This window comes from Lepidochelys olivacea, assembly GCF_965140295.1.
Source record: "Lepidochelys olivacea isolate rLepOli2 genome assembly, chromosome: 3".
Lineage (NCBI taxonomy): Eukaryota > Metazoa > Chordata > Testudines > Cheloniidae > Lepidochelys > Lepidochelys olivacea.
In genome coordinates, this window is record NC_140413.1 from 79,580,229 (window position 1) to 79,597,522 (window position 17,294).

Consider the following 17,294-nt stretch of genomic DNA (forward strand, 5'->3'; position numbering starts at 1 on the left):
TGTTTCAGGAAAGAGGTTTTTAAGGCCCAGCTTGACAAAGTCCTGGCCTTTAGTTTAGATTTAGTTGGTGTTGGTCCTGCTTTGAGCCGGGGTTAGACTAGATGACCTCCCGAGATCTCTTGCAACCCTAATCTTCTATGATTCTATGACCATGTTTGACAAAATACCATCACTCATTTGCAACTTTCCATGACTAAATTTGGTTCTTACCCCTCAGAGATAAAGCAAGAGACCGAAACAAGCCTGATTCCAATATCTCACACTTGTTTTATTTTCATGTCACTCCATTGACTTCAGGAGCATCATTTCAGAAAAAAATCAGTGGTGTGGTGGTGAGGGAGATGGCAAAGTTGTCAGCATAAGGATATCATATGTGATTATTATATCCTCCAAAGTTGGGGAAGGGGACAGTTCAAAAAGTGGAAGACATGATGAGTGTTTTGACCTATGAGGAGTCAGAGGCGGCAAACCGAGGTCTAGGTGGGTAACCACCCCTCCTTGACCCATGGAAAATGATGCACCAAGTGACTTCAGTTGAATTACTCCTGAGTTACACAGTGTGAAAGGGAGAACAGGACCGGAAATTCCAAGATTAGCTTCCCCCATTTATCTTAATGATGATAACTTTGAAGCTGGAATTGAAACTCTGATTACCAAGACTAAGAGCTTGTCTACATGTTTTAATGAGCATTCAGGACCTGTTAATGCATCCTAACAGAGTCTAAATGGTCCAATTAGTGTGCAATATGTTGGTGTGCTTTAGAATTCACACCCCTCTAGTGTGCACTACTTCACTGTGTAGACAAGCCCTAAGTGTTGGATCATGATTTTGCCCTGATAATCAATTAGTGCTGACAAATTTTAAATATCAGCTACCCCACATATTCCTTATTCCATTAATGGAGAAGCCTTGGGAAATATTTGTACATAATCATATACTCTGTGGTTACCTTTTACAATGATTTACTGATCATTTACCTTTAAAAAATCAGGGCAGTGTCAGAGAAGAATCCAGGAGGACAACTGAACTCACCAGTTCAGTTATTGCAAGTCATTTTGATCTTCTGATATTTCCAAAAGTTAAACTGGTTTGCAAGTTATGCTTCTGGAAAGACTTTCCTCACATGGTACAGTAGAGTTGAATCGAACTGAAAAAGAATTGACATTTCACAGGGAAGCATATCATCCCCTCTGATATTTGCCTATTAACATATCTAAATTGAATTTCCAGTGTCCATCCCTGGCTCTAGAGTCCTATACAGCTGTTAAAATGTACCAGAGGTAAAACAAACAAAAAATTACCAATTTATACACATGTGTATATATGTTAAGTGGCTCATGTGGAGAATCTAGTGCACTGCTTTTTTGGTTGGGACCCCTCAGGGGGTCATGAGGTTATTACATGGGGGTCATGAGCTGTCAGCCTCCACACGAAACCACACTTTGCCTCCAGCATTTATAATGGTATTAAATATGTCAAGAAGTGTTTTCAATTCAAAAGTGGGTTGCACACAGAGGCTTGCAATGTAAAAGGGGTCACCAGTACAAAAGTTTGAGAACCACTAGTCTACTGTATATGAAGAAATCCTCAAATGCCCATGGAAGTCGTACAATGAGAAGATTGTGCAAAGAAATATCCCTAACACTGGAACGTAGGCAATGGTGGTTCATATTGCATTGCTTCATATCCCCTTCCTCTAACAGATTTTGGTCCAAGGGATTATATTTTCCACTTGTCCTCAGCCACTGTATGATACATTCCATAGCTTTTCCTTGGAGATTAGTGACTATACCAAGCATGTTGATATTCTATAGCATGTGTTATTCAGAAGGTCTGACCAGCTCATCATAATGGATGCATCTGGCCTTCATCAGTGAACATTTGTTATATAAGATTGCGTGTGTACACATTACACGTGAATACGGGACTATGACTCAAAGATGGTTAGCTGTGCCAACCCAAGTTGCTTTTAGAGCACCACTTGTTTCTTCTCTTCTTCACACCAAACTCAAATTGTGGCTTTGCCACAATACCTGAACAAGAAGCAGCATGTCTCTTGACTGGCCCTGTAGCAGACAGAGAAGCAGATTGTGACCATTCAGCCTTCCTTTGGGTCTCTCTGTTATTTGCTCTCCCTCTGCCCCAAACACACTCACCCCTACACAACTTGTATATATGGGGTGGAGGGGGTGAGGAGAAGAACCAAAACTCTGCTAGACCTGCGCTCCTCCCTGCACTCTGAGTCCTAACCATTGCACAGGTAGCCAGAGCAGGAGAGTAAAGAGGTATTTTATACCACCAGGCAAGCTGTGTTACGATTTAGCCCCCACATCTCTGTTGCTGACTAGACTGTTAAGGGGGTGTCTAGACTCCACCTACACTTTTCCCCTCCAATTGCTTATGGGAAATCAGGAAAGGAGGGCATAGCAGTGATCCTGGGACGGGGCGTACTTTTCTTGCCCACCCAGCTTCCTAACCAAGGCAGTTCACACAGGAGGGTGGGGGACCATGCATGCCTCTTCTGAAGCTGCTATAGTGCTTGTGAAAATCTGGGCTTAGTCAGTCAGAAGTAGGTGTAGTGTACATGGATTGCGTGTAGCGCCAGTGGCTAAAATAGAATAAAACAGTGGGGGAACTTTTCTGGCAGCAGCCAAAGAGGGAGAGTGCTGTTCAACCAAGCCCAGGAAGAGGAAAAAGCACTCACCCTCTGGTTTTAGCAGAGAAAGGGGAAGCGAGCCCTCTTCCACCCTCCCCCACTCTTACTTTAAGCCCTGGACAGAATGGAGGAGTGTGTAAGTTACATTGGTTTGCATTTACCTCTGATTTTAGCCCTTTATCTGACTAGTTTTACCCATATTTTTTAGTAATGTTGGCACAGGGAGGCTGGTTTTAAAATCCAATTCACACCCTCCAATTTACCTAAATTAAAGTGAGATAAAAACTGAGTATTTGACATGTAATTTTCCCTATTGCAGATGGATCTTGTTTGCCATGAACAGCCTATCCTTTAAAATCAATTCTTCTCCTTTCCCTAGATCCTTATTGGCTCTGCACATTTGAGGATAACTAGATTTACTCCTTGCCTGCTGCTTCAGTCTAGAGTCATCGTATCTACTTAAGACCCCAGGTACACAGTATATTCTAGTTTATTTCGTATGTGAGGAAAATGCCATCACAATGTAGGTCACATGAGTTTAGTTACCCTGAAGACAAGATTAAGGCTAAATTGGAGATATTCAAGTAATAATATACTTCTAATTTACAAATCCAGATGATGTGCTTTGTAGCCTGGCCTGCATTGGGATTATACAAAAAACTCCTAGAGATATCGTTCCTTATCTTATTATTGACTGATTTGGAGTGGGTACCCATGGCTATTGTATTCCTGCACACTTCAGGATAGTTTTCACCTTCCAAGGGTACTAGAAAGGATCAGGAATGTGTCCAGGGGCTGGTACAAACACCAAAGGGTTGGTAAATAACCAACCTATAACTAACATTGCTTATAATGTTCTTTCTTTATATTGCAATTCTATTCTACTTAGGTTTTGTACGGCCCTTGTCACCGTAGTACCTATCATGTTCTAAATTAGTTGAAATTTCCTTGACTTTAAATGGGTCAAAAGTTACTTACGCACTTATGAGAATGGGATTTGGTCATGTAAATCACTCAGTCCTTGCACCACTGAGCAGAGCAATGTTTAAATATCTTTAAAAATCTGGGCTTTGTGTCAGTGAAGAATCCAGGAGCACAACTGAACTGACCAGTTCAGTTATTACAAGTCATTAATGTCACCATTTCAAGGGCTTTGCAATATTTAAATACTTGTCTTCACAAGTAAGAATATGTAAGTTAGGCAGCAAACTTTTTTGCTTTTTATATATTGCGTGTACATTTCCTGGTGGGCAGTAAAGAAACAAGAACATCTGCATCTGCTCTAAGAAATTTTTAAAATCTAACACTAGCCACACAGTTGAGCAAGGCCAGGGCCTTTGTCTTTAGCAAAGAATGGGCAATCTTTGTATAAAATGAAGGTATAGAAGGGAACGGGAGCATCTTCTCCTAGAGTTGTTAAATATAAACTTGTCTAAAATGAAATCAAATAAGCAACAGAAGACCTTGAAGCTTGTTGTGAAACTTGTTTTAACTAACAGTTAACACAAATACCCTTAGTTGTCAGGTCCCTGGAAGAGTGTTTTTGTTTGTTTGTTTTTCTATTTTGCCTTACTCATAGAAAACCAGAAGATTGATTGAGCCTGTTTAAATATATTTTTGGAATGAGGATGTCTTGTACTGTAATTTTAAACTTCTCTGGTTCTCTCTGGTGATTTTTTAATCATTATAATGTGTAGGCTTCTCCACAGATCTTTAAAGAAATTCTTTATTTTAGAACAAAAATAAGCAGGAATAGTGTGTTCTGTATTGTAGCCAGACTCTTTGAAACCCAATTATCTGAGGCTCCAATCACCCTATCGTGGCAGTGAAGATCATCTAGAAGTCTCTTGTCACCACTGAGTGTAAATTTTGTCAGGGGCAGTTGTAGAGCTTCCTCAGTTGAGTACCCCTACCTTTGGAATTTGTTCTTCACTGTTCAGAGAAAAAAAGTCTACCCAGGCTCTAGGCATGATGCAAAACGTATTGATTCTTTCTGAGTATCACTATTTTGTTTCCTATCATGTAATTTCAGGTAATTGATGCAATTAAACTTTGTAAATAATCACCAACTGTTATGGTCAAGAATCCTATACAAATAAATAAAATAAATCACTACAAATAAATGATCACAGGAGGCACCCGCAGGAGAATTAGGTAAAACACTAATGGAGTCTGATGTCTTTCAGCTACTGCAGCGACAGCTGAGAATCCTTTGTTATATAAGAGAAGGAGAAAGAAAGCAGTAGAGAAGAGTGGGGGGGGAAGATCCAACTCCTATCAAATTGATTAAATTTTACCCATAAGGTTCAGAAACTAACTGTGGTGGGTTTGTGCACTATGTCTCTAAGAAGGCCTCCAAGTCTTTTTCTGCTTCACTGGCCAAATATACCCTGACATGAACAGACAGCTAGTTGGTCTGCCTGGAATCCCCATAGCGTTATGCCATACATGTCCCCAGCATAACCCTTCTCACTCTTGGAACAACACTTGTGAGCGGGAGCACATAAAGCACTCTGCGACTGTTTTGCACAATACCTATCATGGGTGAATTTTCCCTAGGCTGATTAAGGGGCTTTCAAGGACCATGTACACTACTCCAGTACTGCAGATGGACAGGAGCAAGTTGAGGGTGGATTGGTCCATGTACATTACATATAGAGGATGCAACAGTGCAGGGGGAGTCTCAACCCAAGATATATACTAGGATATATCACTGTTAGGGCTGGGAGAAAATTTTCCGTCACAACTTATTTCAACAAAAAATTGAGTTTTCAACTAAATGATGCTAAACAAAGCTTTCCATGAGAAATGCCTGCTTTGCAAAAGGAAAAAAGTATTTTTCCAGTAAAAAAAAAAAAAGATTCTAGATTGCTATCACAGTGCCTCATGGGAGTTGTTTGGGTACTTCACACTCTATGGGGTGCAATCCCCAGCCAAGCTACATCAGTCACATGACTGTCATGATGCCTGGCTTCTCCTCACCAAGAATGGAGTTTGTGATGCATCATGGGAGATGTAGTCCAATGAGTAAGCCCAGTCTGCAGTGGAGAATGGCAGCATGAGGCACTCAAACCTCATCTCTAATGAGATGTAACAGTTTTCCAAAATCAAGGTATTTGGGGTTTTGATTTTTCATCAAAACTCATTTTCCATAAATTATTGTGACAATTTTTGTTTGCACTGAAATTTTCTGTGGGGAAAAATATTTTCTGACTAATTCAATCACTGTTTACAATTTATGCTTTAAATTAACAAGTCAGTAACTGAAGACAATGATTTCTATTTTATCCTTTCCGCCCTTGATGCTGGGCTATATGATTGCCCACCAAGAGTTGCTGATTGAATAAATTATTATTTATCCTTTGGTAAGCACTGACAATGCAGTCAATATTGAAGAGAAAGGAGGAATATGTCCATGAAAAAAATCTAACCATTTAGTTCAGAGACTTATATTTAAAATCTGGTTGTTTACCAGAGCTCAACTCTGCTGTCTGGATATCTTTTAAGTTTCTATAGGTAAAGACTGATGAATTTTCAGTTAATTTTTTTCACATCTAAAAGGAAAGTATAACCTACTAATGTCTAACTTAAATATCTAACTAAATATAAATGCAGTTTATACTTATGAGAATTTAAGGAAAAGTACTGCAGCATCAGTTTCAAAATGTACTTAACTTTCTTTAGCTAAAGAAAAAGCTTACCATTTGGGTCAACAAGATGGCTAAGCTGAAAAATAGCTCAGAATTATGAGCACGCTAATCTCTACTTCCCATCTTTTTTTCCTTTTCTCTTTTGCTGTTTATCCCCTGCATTAAAAAAAAAAACCTCACTCAAAGAAACCTTTCTTTATAGTGAATCACAAAAACATCTTGCTACTTACCAGTATGTTTCTAGGGCAAGGATTTTTAAAATTTCTAATAGGTCTTATATTTTCTTTCATATTAACAGTTAGAGTGAGAATTGGTGGTGGAGTAGGCAGAGTATAAATGCAATAAGGGAAACAATTGCTATGAATTTATTAGTATCAATACAATAAATATTAAAGTTGAAGAATCTGTATTTAAGGTTTTACACACACACGTATACACACTCACACACACACACACACCCTACCTCAAAAGTTATTTGCATTTTACAGTGACACTTAGTGTCCTCAGCCAAAACTGCGTCAGTTGAGTTGCTGTCCAGGTACAGGGTAAGAGACAGACCCTGTACTGAAGAGCTTACATTCCAAATAGTCAAGACAAATGTTTGGAGGGGAAACAGAGATTTGACACAAGGAGTGGCAGAGTTGTAAATAGAACCCAAGTCTTCTGATTTTCTAGCCAGTGATCCATCTATTATGCCTAGAGCTGGATGAGAATTTTCTGTTTCAGAATTGCAATTCATCAGAACTATTTGTGGGAACATACTAGGTTTGACAGAACTTTGACCAGGAAAGATTTCTTGGGTCCAGATTGGAATTTCTGGTAAAAACAGAGACCAAGGGCACTCACCTGGGATTAGGTGACCCATGTTCAAACCAGGGAGATTTTAACCTCAGTCTCCTGGTCACCAGGCTATTGGCTATTCTGGGGTGGGAGGCTCAGTCTTTTCTTTTGGAGCTGTTTCACTTTGTATACATCTTTAAATGTTAATTGGAATGGAGAATTGAACCTGAGAGTCCCAGCACAGTGAGTGCCCTAACCAATGGGCTATTTCGGGCTGGGCTGGTTTCTCCTTTAATTCCTGAACATTTTCAAAAGGTCTCAGTTTTGTCCTGAAGCTAAATGGGACAAATCTGAAAATCTCATTTTTTTGCAGAAGGGAAACTGCTGAATCTGAATTTAAATCTAATGGCTCTCTTTCATGTCTATGATCAGAGAACTAAAACAATACCCATCCAAATCTAAACTCCCCATCCAAATTCTGGGGAAGTTTGTATCCACATGCAAACTTTGCAAGTGACCTCCTATGTACAGAAAAAGACAATCAATTTCTCTCCTCACCACTGAGGGACATAAAGTTGCAACATTAGAATACAAACCATGATAAGTAGTGTCATGTGTCAGACATAGGCAATGATTCATTTTATTAGATGTGGATTAACTCAGTGGAGGAATAGCTTTTGTGAGGCACTTGGGATATTTTTCATGTGCTTGGGGTTTTACAAAGTAGATGAGTTTTGTGAAATCCAGTGCATAAAGAAATTTGGAGGCAAACTCAGAAGTGGTCAGAAGGGAGCAGTGAAGATTTCCTGCCTTTCTTCCTTGATCCCACATCAAAGTCCCAGATACTGAAATAATCAGACTGATGGCAAGTCCCTTTCTTTAGCATTGACTATGTTCTGGCAAGTAATTAGCAACCCTCCTCCCCACTATCTTTTATTAGGAGCAAGGTGGGGAGAGACCCTAAACATAATTCAGAAAATTCACTGTACTTGGTGGGGCCACCAGGTAGCAAATAGGCATTTATAACACAACAGGATGTGCACACAGAGCATATAATGTGAGTATCCTGAAATATGCACTACCCACACCATGGGTACCATTAGAAAAGTCAGCATGTTCCCAACCTTTACCACACAGCATTACTTAAGATTCAGAAGTTTGTGTAACCCTTCTGCCAGTTGGTGTTGACAGTAACAAGAGTTGGGTTCAATATCATGGACTTCCTCTTAGTATTACAAGATAGAAACAGCTCAAGCACCCACTCAGATATCCGGGAAAACTAAACACCACCCCAGGCACCTTGAAGAAGCAATACTTTCCCACTCACAAGCACTGAGTCTGTGTATAACACAAACCAAACCAAAAAATGAGGGATATGACATTTATTAATTTGAGAAAACATTGCAACAAAAGGATGAAAACCATAAACAAACTCCAGCCCCACAGTATCTTGGGTTGTAGTCCTTTGTTACAGTTTACCACCTTGTAGTGTGAAAGCCCAGTGAATAAAGGGGGAGCCCTTTAACAAGCTTCCCCCACTTTCTCTCTCCTGTATCCCACTCACAGTTGGTTATCCAAAGTCAGCGAAGTCCCAGAATTCAGGGGTATATTCAAGAACTCTACACTGGGTCTGATCAGCTCTATCTTCAACCACTAGAGAAGGCATGTCAGATAGAATCTAGAAGTCTTTAAACAGAATTCACATCAGAGGCAGGAACATCTGTGCCCATCTCTTCTGACTTACATCTGGATTTGGCATCACTACCTGCTGCTTAGTGAGAGGGGTTAAAGTTAGGGCGACCCTTCTCAATTAGGTCATGCTAAGTACAGTTTTGCTACTCCTTAGTCATACAATAAGATTTACAACACTTCTTTACCCTGATGTTAAAAACGAAAGTGAATTTTAGCCCATGACAACCCAAACTGATCACCGAGGAAAGGATGTGTTTCTACACAAATAGTGTCTGCTTCTGAGGTCTTCCCCCACCCCCACCCCTCCCGCCAGTTCATCCATAGGTGGCAGGGGAGAGCTCATTCAGACCCTGGCTTACTTTAAAAAAAAATATTCATGTTTAGGTGCATTGTCCCTGTGCACAGAACCTAGACCAGGTAGCCATGCTTTAAAAAGGACTTTGAAAATGTGCTTCATGGATTCCCAGTAATACCCCACCACCCCACCCCGGCTTAAAAATTACAGTCATTGCAAAACATGTATATCTTAAAAATGTTTGAGTCTGTTCATTTCTAGACAATCCCTCAGGATTATATAAACCTTCATCGCCACCACCTTGTATGACTCACTTCAACCACCCACCCATACTTAATCCCCCGCCCCCCCAGTTTTTCAAAATATATGCAGTGAAGTACTGAAAGATTAGAAGATTAACATTTCTGTTCAGGGGATTCACTTTAAGGACATAAAGTGGAACTTGTGGTGTATAGGACTGTGCTGAAGCTGTGCAGAGGGGTGAATGTCATCCCGACATTCTGGAGAAATTACTTCTAAGGACTTCTACTGGAGAACACCCTACTGCTGACCCTTAAACACTGATTTTCAGGCAGTCACAGATGTTGTAAGAGAATATTACTCTGTAGAATTATTGGATCAATTTCCCAGAGACAAGTCTATAGCATGAATAAGTCATAGTCAGTCCTGACATTGCACTTCAGTGCACTCATAGATGTAATCCACCTGCTTCTTATCTATTTATGCATCATTTATGTGTTATTTATTTCAATCACTTTGGGGAGTTACAGCTTTATTGTTGCATTCTTATGCTACCTCTGAGAAATGTGATGTGTTTTAATTCGTGTGAAAACCTATTAGTATATAGTTTTTATTTTGAGCTCCCTGCCTTTGTTAGTCACAGTAATGAATTACTTACTGAGGCAGAAAACTAAAGCAATCTGGATTTGTTTTATAATAAGTGGTATCAGATTGTGCCCAGAGGCCTAGGTAGAAAGTTTGTTCAATAATAAGGTCAGTTCATTAAACATTAGAGCATTTTGTTCTCTCCCAATGCTCACATGTTGCTTTCATATGCAATAGTAGAATTTGCTTCTACTTTGACATGTTTCTATAATACATGGAATGAAGTATTTATACACTATAACCCAGCCACAAAACACAACCAACTCCCCTAAAAACAAATTAACTGTGAAGGCAAACACTGGTGAATTATTAAACTCCATCCCTTGAATTGAGGAGGAGAATGAAAGAGCCAGGTAAAATAGAGCAAAATTGATCATATCTGTCTTGTGACAGGCTATCATCTAAGATGCACTAATCTTACTCTGCAATCTTTACTCACTGGTCTGGTTTGAATAGTTTAAAAGACTGACTGCAAACAGTTCATTGATTTTGAAACCAGGTTTCAATTGGGCTTTTCAAACCCCTTAATTTTTGCAGTTTTAAAGCTAGTTTGGAGCAAATAAAGAGGCAATGCACGTAAATGGTTATGTAAGCACCCCACTCGATGCCGTAATCTTCTACATTATTTTGAACCAGCCAACACCCATGTCCAAAAGTGTCAAGGAATACCAAACCTGGTAAATGGGCTTTTTAGGGTCAGATATCCCCTAAACTGAACTCCCCTACCTAGGGAGGTGGTAGAATCTCCTTCCTTAGAGGTTTTTAAGGTCAGGCTTGACAAAGCCCTGGCTGGGATGATTTAACTGGGAATTGGTCCTGCTTCGAGCAGGGGGTTGGACTAGATGACCTTCTGGGGTCCCTTCCAACCCTGATATTCTACGATTCTATGAGATCATGCTGAGATCCAGAGTTCCCCTTCCCCAATTCTACTAACTGGCTTTAAATTCTGTACATTTCTCAACCCTTGGATATCCAAACTCACATCATCACCAAATAAGCAGGTAAATATAATCACCCCCACTTTACAGGTGAAGTGACTAAAACATAGGGATATTAGGCAAGTCACAGAAGACCGCTCAGAAAGTTAGTGGCAGAACTAGGAGCAGTATCCATTCCTGTTGCAACAGAGCTGTATTTTATCCACTAGACCATGGGTTCAGAAAAATTGCTTTAAATCTATGTATTTAGTTCTACAAATGGGGCTACTCAGGCTGAGATCCAGTGCTGAAAAAAAACCCACGCACTATGTAAGTGTTAGGCCCATTTCACAGATGGGAAAACACACATAGAAAGAGTGGGTGACTTGTCTGTGATGTGTTAGGCCTTCATACATAAGCCAGATGACTTCAGTTAGACTCAGTGTCTGCTACTTACTTTCTGTGTCCTTACACAACTCTCTTACCTGTACTTTACTGTAGCCATATCATAGGAAGACCATGAATATGAAGAGTGATTGCACAGATTTTTGAAAGGAAAGCGCTATACAATTAATAGTATCTTCATTTTCTTTTATTTGCAGGTTTGGGAAGCAGATAACAGTGCAGGGGAGACAAAAAGCATTCTCTTCCTTTACCCTAACTCTACTGCAGTCTATAGAGTTTAGGGATATGCAAGGGGGATGAGCTTAGATATATTAGGAAAGTCAGAGGAAGGATTTGGGGACTGAAACGTTGAACACACACTTGTTCTGTAGAGAAAGACGTTAGTTTTAAAGAAAGAACGTTCCCATTGTACTCGTGTATAGCTTTCAATCTCCATCTGACACACAAAGTTAGAAAATGTTGGTCTGAAGCCTTTGGCATGTCTGGAAAGAGCTCCTGTTGAGTTCTACAAAAACTGTAGTTTGTCCTGGTAACATACCAACTCTCACCTTCTCCCTTTCCTGGGCAACCTGCTTGACTGATCCTTTCCAACTAAAGGGCCATTTCCATGGTACTCTATATGAAATACTTTGGAAAGATCTGTTCAAAATATTTTAGTTAATTGGGGCATACACAGAACGTCAGGACAGCCATTTTAGGGGGACAGCTCTCAAACAAGTTTAGACGTACGATAGTGAATAGTACTAACTTTTGCTTATTAGGGACAGTATTATCAAACATTTAACTAGTACAAAATAGTTTAAAGGTGAGTAACCAGATGCTAAATATGTATTAAATTTAAAACTTTACTTTAAATATACAAGTTGCCAAATAAAGATTCAGGGGAACATATTCCTCAGTGGGCAGAAGGTCTCAGTGAAAGACCACTGGGATTCTGAATCTAAGTCAAGGGTAGATAGGTGTCTAACCAAAAGTTCAGTATAAAAAGACCCCTATGTGATTCCTACAAAAAACCCTACATTGACAGAATGTTAAGGAAGTTCTTATAAGAATGCAAAATTCAGGAAATATCAAATGTAAAGTTACATGCACAACCTTAAATCTGGTTCCCTTTGCCCATGTGTATTATATGATACTAACTAATTGGATAATAATTCTATTTCTCAAAAAAAAAACCCTTCTTTAGATACACATGTGGCATTGTTTAATACTACCTCTGAAATGTAAGCAGACCAAGAAGTACCTTACCAAATGTTCTTACTAAAGGACACCAGGCACCTGTTTCTTTAATCCTTCTGCAAAAACTTTAGCACAAAATCATCACATAAAATGTGGTGTCTACACTCTGACACACACACTATATTAAAGAGAGGGAATGTGTATTATGCTTTATAAATATTCTTGCTTCTTTTTGACCTAAACAGGTAGTCAAAATTTAGGCCCGTGGGATGATCATGTTGTGAGTAAAAATTCATGCTGAAGCCTGGTATTTTCTTTTATGCAATCATGTATATTTACAAGGTGTATACAAGACTGTTTTGTTTCTGGTTCTTCCTGCATTCAGAGCAGCATAACTGCACCTCAGTTTTCTCTCTGTCTCACCCACCTTCCCCACAGAAACCTCTGGACACATGAGGCTACTCTGGGTAGACTCTATTGGTATGTCTACACTACAATGTAAGCCTGTGCTCAAACTCTGGCTCAAGTCTAACCCCCGTTCCACCCACACTCAAATCGTGCTTACCTAAGGCTGAGACCAAGGACCATACGAGGCTGCAGGGTCTGAGACTAGGTCAAGCCCTTACCCAAGGTTTGAGCCCTATTGCTTTACAGTGTAGATGCAGTCTTGATTGGCTGATGTCCTGGGAGACCTCCAAAATTTATTCCAGAACCCATGTAACAACTTCCTTTGTCTTCTTTTTTTCCCCAAGAATCTTGAATCTACTCTATTGGTGTACTGCAGCAGCTCAGTGAATCAGTGAATTCTGACCACCACGCTGCAAACACTCCATCCAAGAGCCTTCTATGTTTACAGACTGAACAGAACAAGCCTTTTGCCAAGCACTCTGCTCCATCGTCATAGGAGCAGAGCCTGATTTTGGTAAATCTCTGCTGCAAGACTGTGGACTGGGAGAATAACATGAGGGGGAAAGGAGTCCAGGAGAGCTGGCTGTATTTTAAAGAATCCCTATTGAGGTTACAGGGACAAACCATCCCGATGTGTAGAAAGGATAGTAAATATGGCAGGCGACGAGCTTGGCTTCACAGTGAAATCCTTGCTGATCTTAAACACAAAAAAGAAGCTTACAAGAAGTGGAAGATTGGACAAATGACCAGGGAAGAGATAAAAATATTGCTTGGGCATGCAGGAGTGAAATCAGGAAGGCCAAATCACACCTGGAGTTGCAGCTAGTAAGAAATGTTAAGAGTAACAAGAAGTGTTTCTTCAGGTATGTTAGCAACAAGAAGAAAGTCAAGGAAAGTGTGGGCCCCTTACTGAATGAGGGAAGCAACCTAGTGACAGAGGATGTGGAAAAAGCTAATGTACTCAATGCTTTTTTTGCCTCTGTTTTCACTAACAAGGTCAGCTCCCAGACTGCTGCGCTGGGCATCACAAAATGGGGAAGAGATGGCCAGCCCTCTGTGGAGAAAGAGGTGGTTTGGGACTATTTAGAAAAGCTGGACAAGCACAAGTCCATGGGGCCGGATGCGCTGCATCCGAGAGTGCTAAAGGAGATGGCGGATGTGATTGCAGAGCCATTGGCCATTATCTTTGAAAACTCATGGCGATCGGGGGATGTCCCGGATGACTGGAAAAAGGCTAATGTAGTGCCCATCTTTTAAAATGGGAAGAAGGAGGATCCTGGGAACTACAGTCCAGTCAGCCTCACCTCAGTCCCTGGAAAAATCATGGAGCAGGTCCTCAAGGAATCAATTCTGAAGCACTTAGAGGAGAGGAAAGTGATCAGGAACAGTCAGCATTGATTCACCAAGGGCAAGTCATGCCTGACTAATCTAATTGCCTTCTATGATGAGATAACTGGCTCTGTGGATGAGGGGAAAGCAGGGGATGTGTTGTTCCTTGACTTTAGCAAAGCTTTTGACACGGTCTCCCACAGTATTCTTGTCAGCAAGTTAAGGAAGTATGGGCTGGATGAATGGACTATAAGGTGGATAGAAAGCTGGCTAGATTGTTGGGCTCAAAAGGTAGTGATCAATGGCTCCATGTCTAGTTGGCAGCCGGTATCAAGTGGAGTGCCTCAAGGGTCAGTCCTTGGGCTGGTTTTGTAATATCTTCATAAATGTTCTGGAGGATGGTGTGGATTGCACCCTCAGCAAGTTTGCAGATGACACTAAAGTGGGAGGAGAGGTAGATACACTGGAGAGTAGGGATAGGATACAGAGGGCCCTAGACAAATTAGAGGATTGGGCCAAAAGAAATCTGATGAGGTGCAGAATGTGAGCGAAGCCAAACACCAAAAATTAAGATGTTTGTACACCAATGCGAGCAGCCTAGGTAACAAAATGGAGGAACTAGAGCTACTCGTGCAGGAAGTGAAACCAGATATTATAGGGATAACAGAAACATGGTGGAATAGTAGTCATGACTGGTCTACAGGTATTGAAGGGTATGTGCTGTTTAAGAAAGACAGAAATAAAGGTAAAGGTGGTGAAGTAGCATTGTATATCAATGATGAGGTAGAATGTAAAGAAATAAGAAGCAATGGAATGGATAAGACAGAGTCCGTCTGGGCAAAAATTACATTGGAGAAGAAAACTAGTAGAACCTCCACTTGGATAGTGCTTGGGGTGTGCTATAGACCACTGGGATCTAATTAGGATATGGATAGAGCCCTTTTTAATGTTTTGAATGAAGTAAATACTAATGGAAACTGCCTGATCATGGGAGACTTTAACTTCCCAGATATAGACTGGAGGACGAGTGCTAGTAATAATAATAGGGCTCAGATTTTCTTAGATGTGATAGTTGATGGATTCCTTCATCAAGTAGTTGCTGAACTGACTAGAGGGGATGCCATTTTAGATTTGGTTTTGGTTAGTAGTGAGGACCTCATAGAAAAAATGGTTTTAGGGGATAATCTTGGTTCACGTGATCATGAGCTAATTCAGTTCAAACTGAATGGAAGGATAAACAAAAATAAATCTGCAACTAGGGTTTTTGATTTCAAAAGGGCTGACTTTCAAAATTTAAGGAAATTAGTTAGGGAAGTGGATTGCACTGAAGAACTTATGGATCTAAAGGCAGAGGAGGCCTGGGGTTACTTTAAATCAAAGCTGCAGAAGCTATCAGAAGCCTGCAACTGAAGAAAGGGGAAAAAAATCATAGGCAGGAGTTGTAGACCAAGCTGGATAAGCAAGCATCTCAAAGAGGTGATCAAGAAAAAGCAGAAAGCATACAAGTGGAAGATGGGAGGGATCAGCAAGGAAAGCTACCTTATTGAGGTCAGAACATGTAGGGATAAAGTGAGACTGGCTAAAAGTCAAGTAGAGTTGGACCTTGCAAAGGGAATTAAAACCAATAGAAAAAGGTTCTTAAACCATATAAATAAGAAGAAAAGAAAGAAAGAAGTGGGACTGCAAAACACTGAGGATGAAGTGGAAGTCAAGGATAATCTAGGCATGGCCCAGTACCTAAACAAATACTTTGCCTCAGTCTTTAATAAGGCTAAAGAGGATCTTAGGGATAATGGTAGCATGACAAATGGGAATGAAGATATGGAGGTAGATATTACCATATCTGAGGTAGAAGCGAAACTCAAACAGCTTAATGGTACTAAATAGGGGCCCCAGATAATCTTCATCCAAGAATATTAAAGGAATTGGCACATAAAATTGCAAGTCCATTAGCAAGAATTTTTAATGAATCTGTAAACTCAGGGGTTGTACCGTATGATTGGAGAATTGCTAACATAGTTCCTATTTTTAAGAAAGGGAAAAAAAGTGATCCAGGTAACTACAGGCCTGTTAGTTTGACATCTGTAGTATGCAAGGTCTTGGAAAAAAATTTGAAGGAGTAAGTAGCTGAGGACATTGAAGTCAATGGTAAATGGGACAAAATACAACACGGTTTTACAAAAGGTACATCGTGCCAAACCAACCTGATCTCTTTCTTTGAGCAAGTAACAGATTTTTTAGACAAAGGAAACGCAGTGGATCTAATTTACCTAGATTTCACTAAGGCATTTGATACCATGCCACACAGGGAATTATTAGTTAAACTGGAAAAGATGGGGATCAATATGAAAATTGAAAGGTGGAAAAGGAATTGGTTAACAGGGAGACTACAGGGGGTCCTACTGAAAGGTGAACTGTCAGGCTGGAGGGAGGTTACCAGTGGAGTTCCTCAGGGATCAGTTTTGGGACCAAATCTTATTTAATCTTTTTTTTACTGACCTCGGCACAAAAAGTGGGAGTGTGCTAATAAAGTTTGCAGATGATACAAAACTGGGAGGTATTGCCAATTTAGAGAAGGACCGGGAAAGCATACAGGAAGATTTGGATGACCTTGTAAACTGGAGTAATAGTAACAGGATGAAATTTAATAGTGAGAAGTATAAGGTTATACATTTAGGGATTAATAACAAGAATTTTAGTTATAAGCTGGGGACGCATCAATTAGAAGTAATGGAGGAGGAGAAGGACCTTGGAGTATTGGTTGATCATAGGATGACTATGAGCCGCCAATGTGATATGGCCGTGAAAAAAGCTAATGTATTCTTGGGATGCATCAGGCGAGGTATTTCCAGTAGAGATAAGGAGGTTTTAGTACCGTTATATAAGGCACTGGTGAGACCTCACCTGGAATACTGTGTGCAGTTCTGGTCTCCCATGTTTAAGAAGGATGAATTCAAACTGGAACAGGTACAGAGAAGGGCTACTAGGATGATCCGAGGAATGGAAAACCTGTCTTATGAAAGGAGACTCAAGGAGCTTGGCTGTTTAGCCTAACTAAAAGAAGGTTGAGGGGAGGTATGATTGCACTCTGTAAATA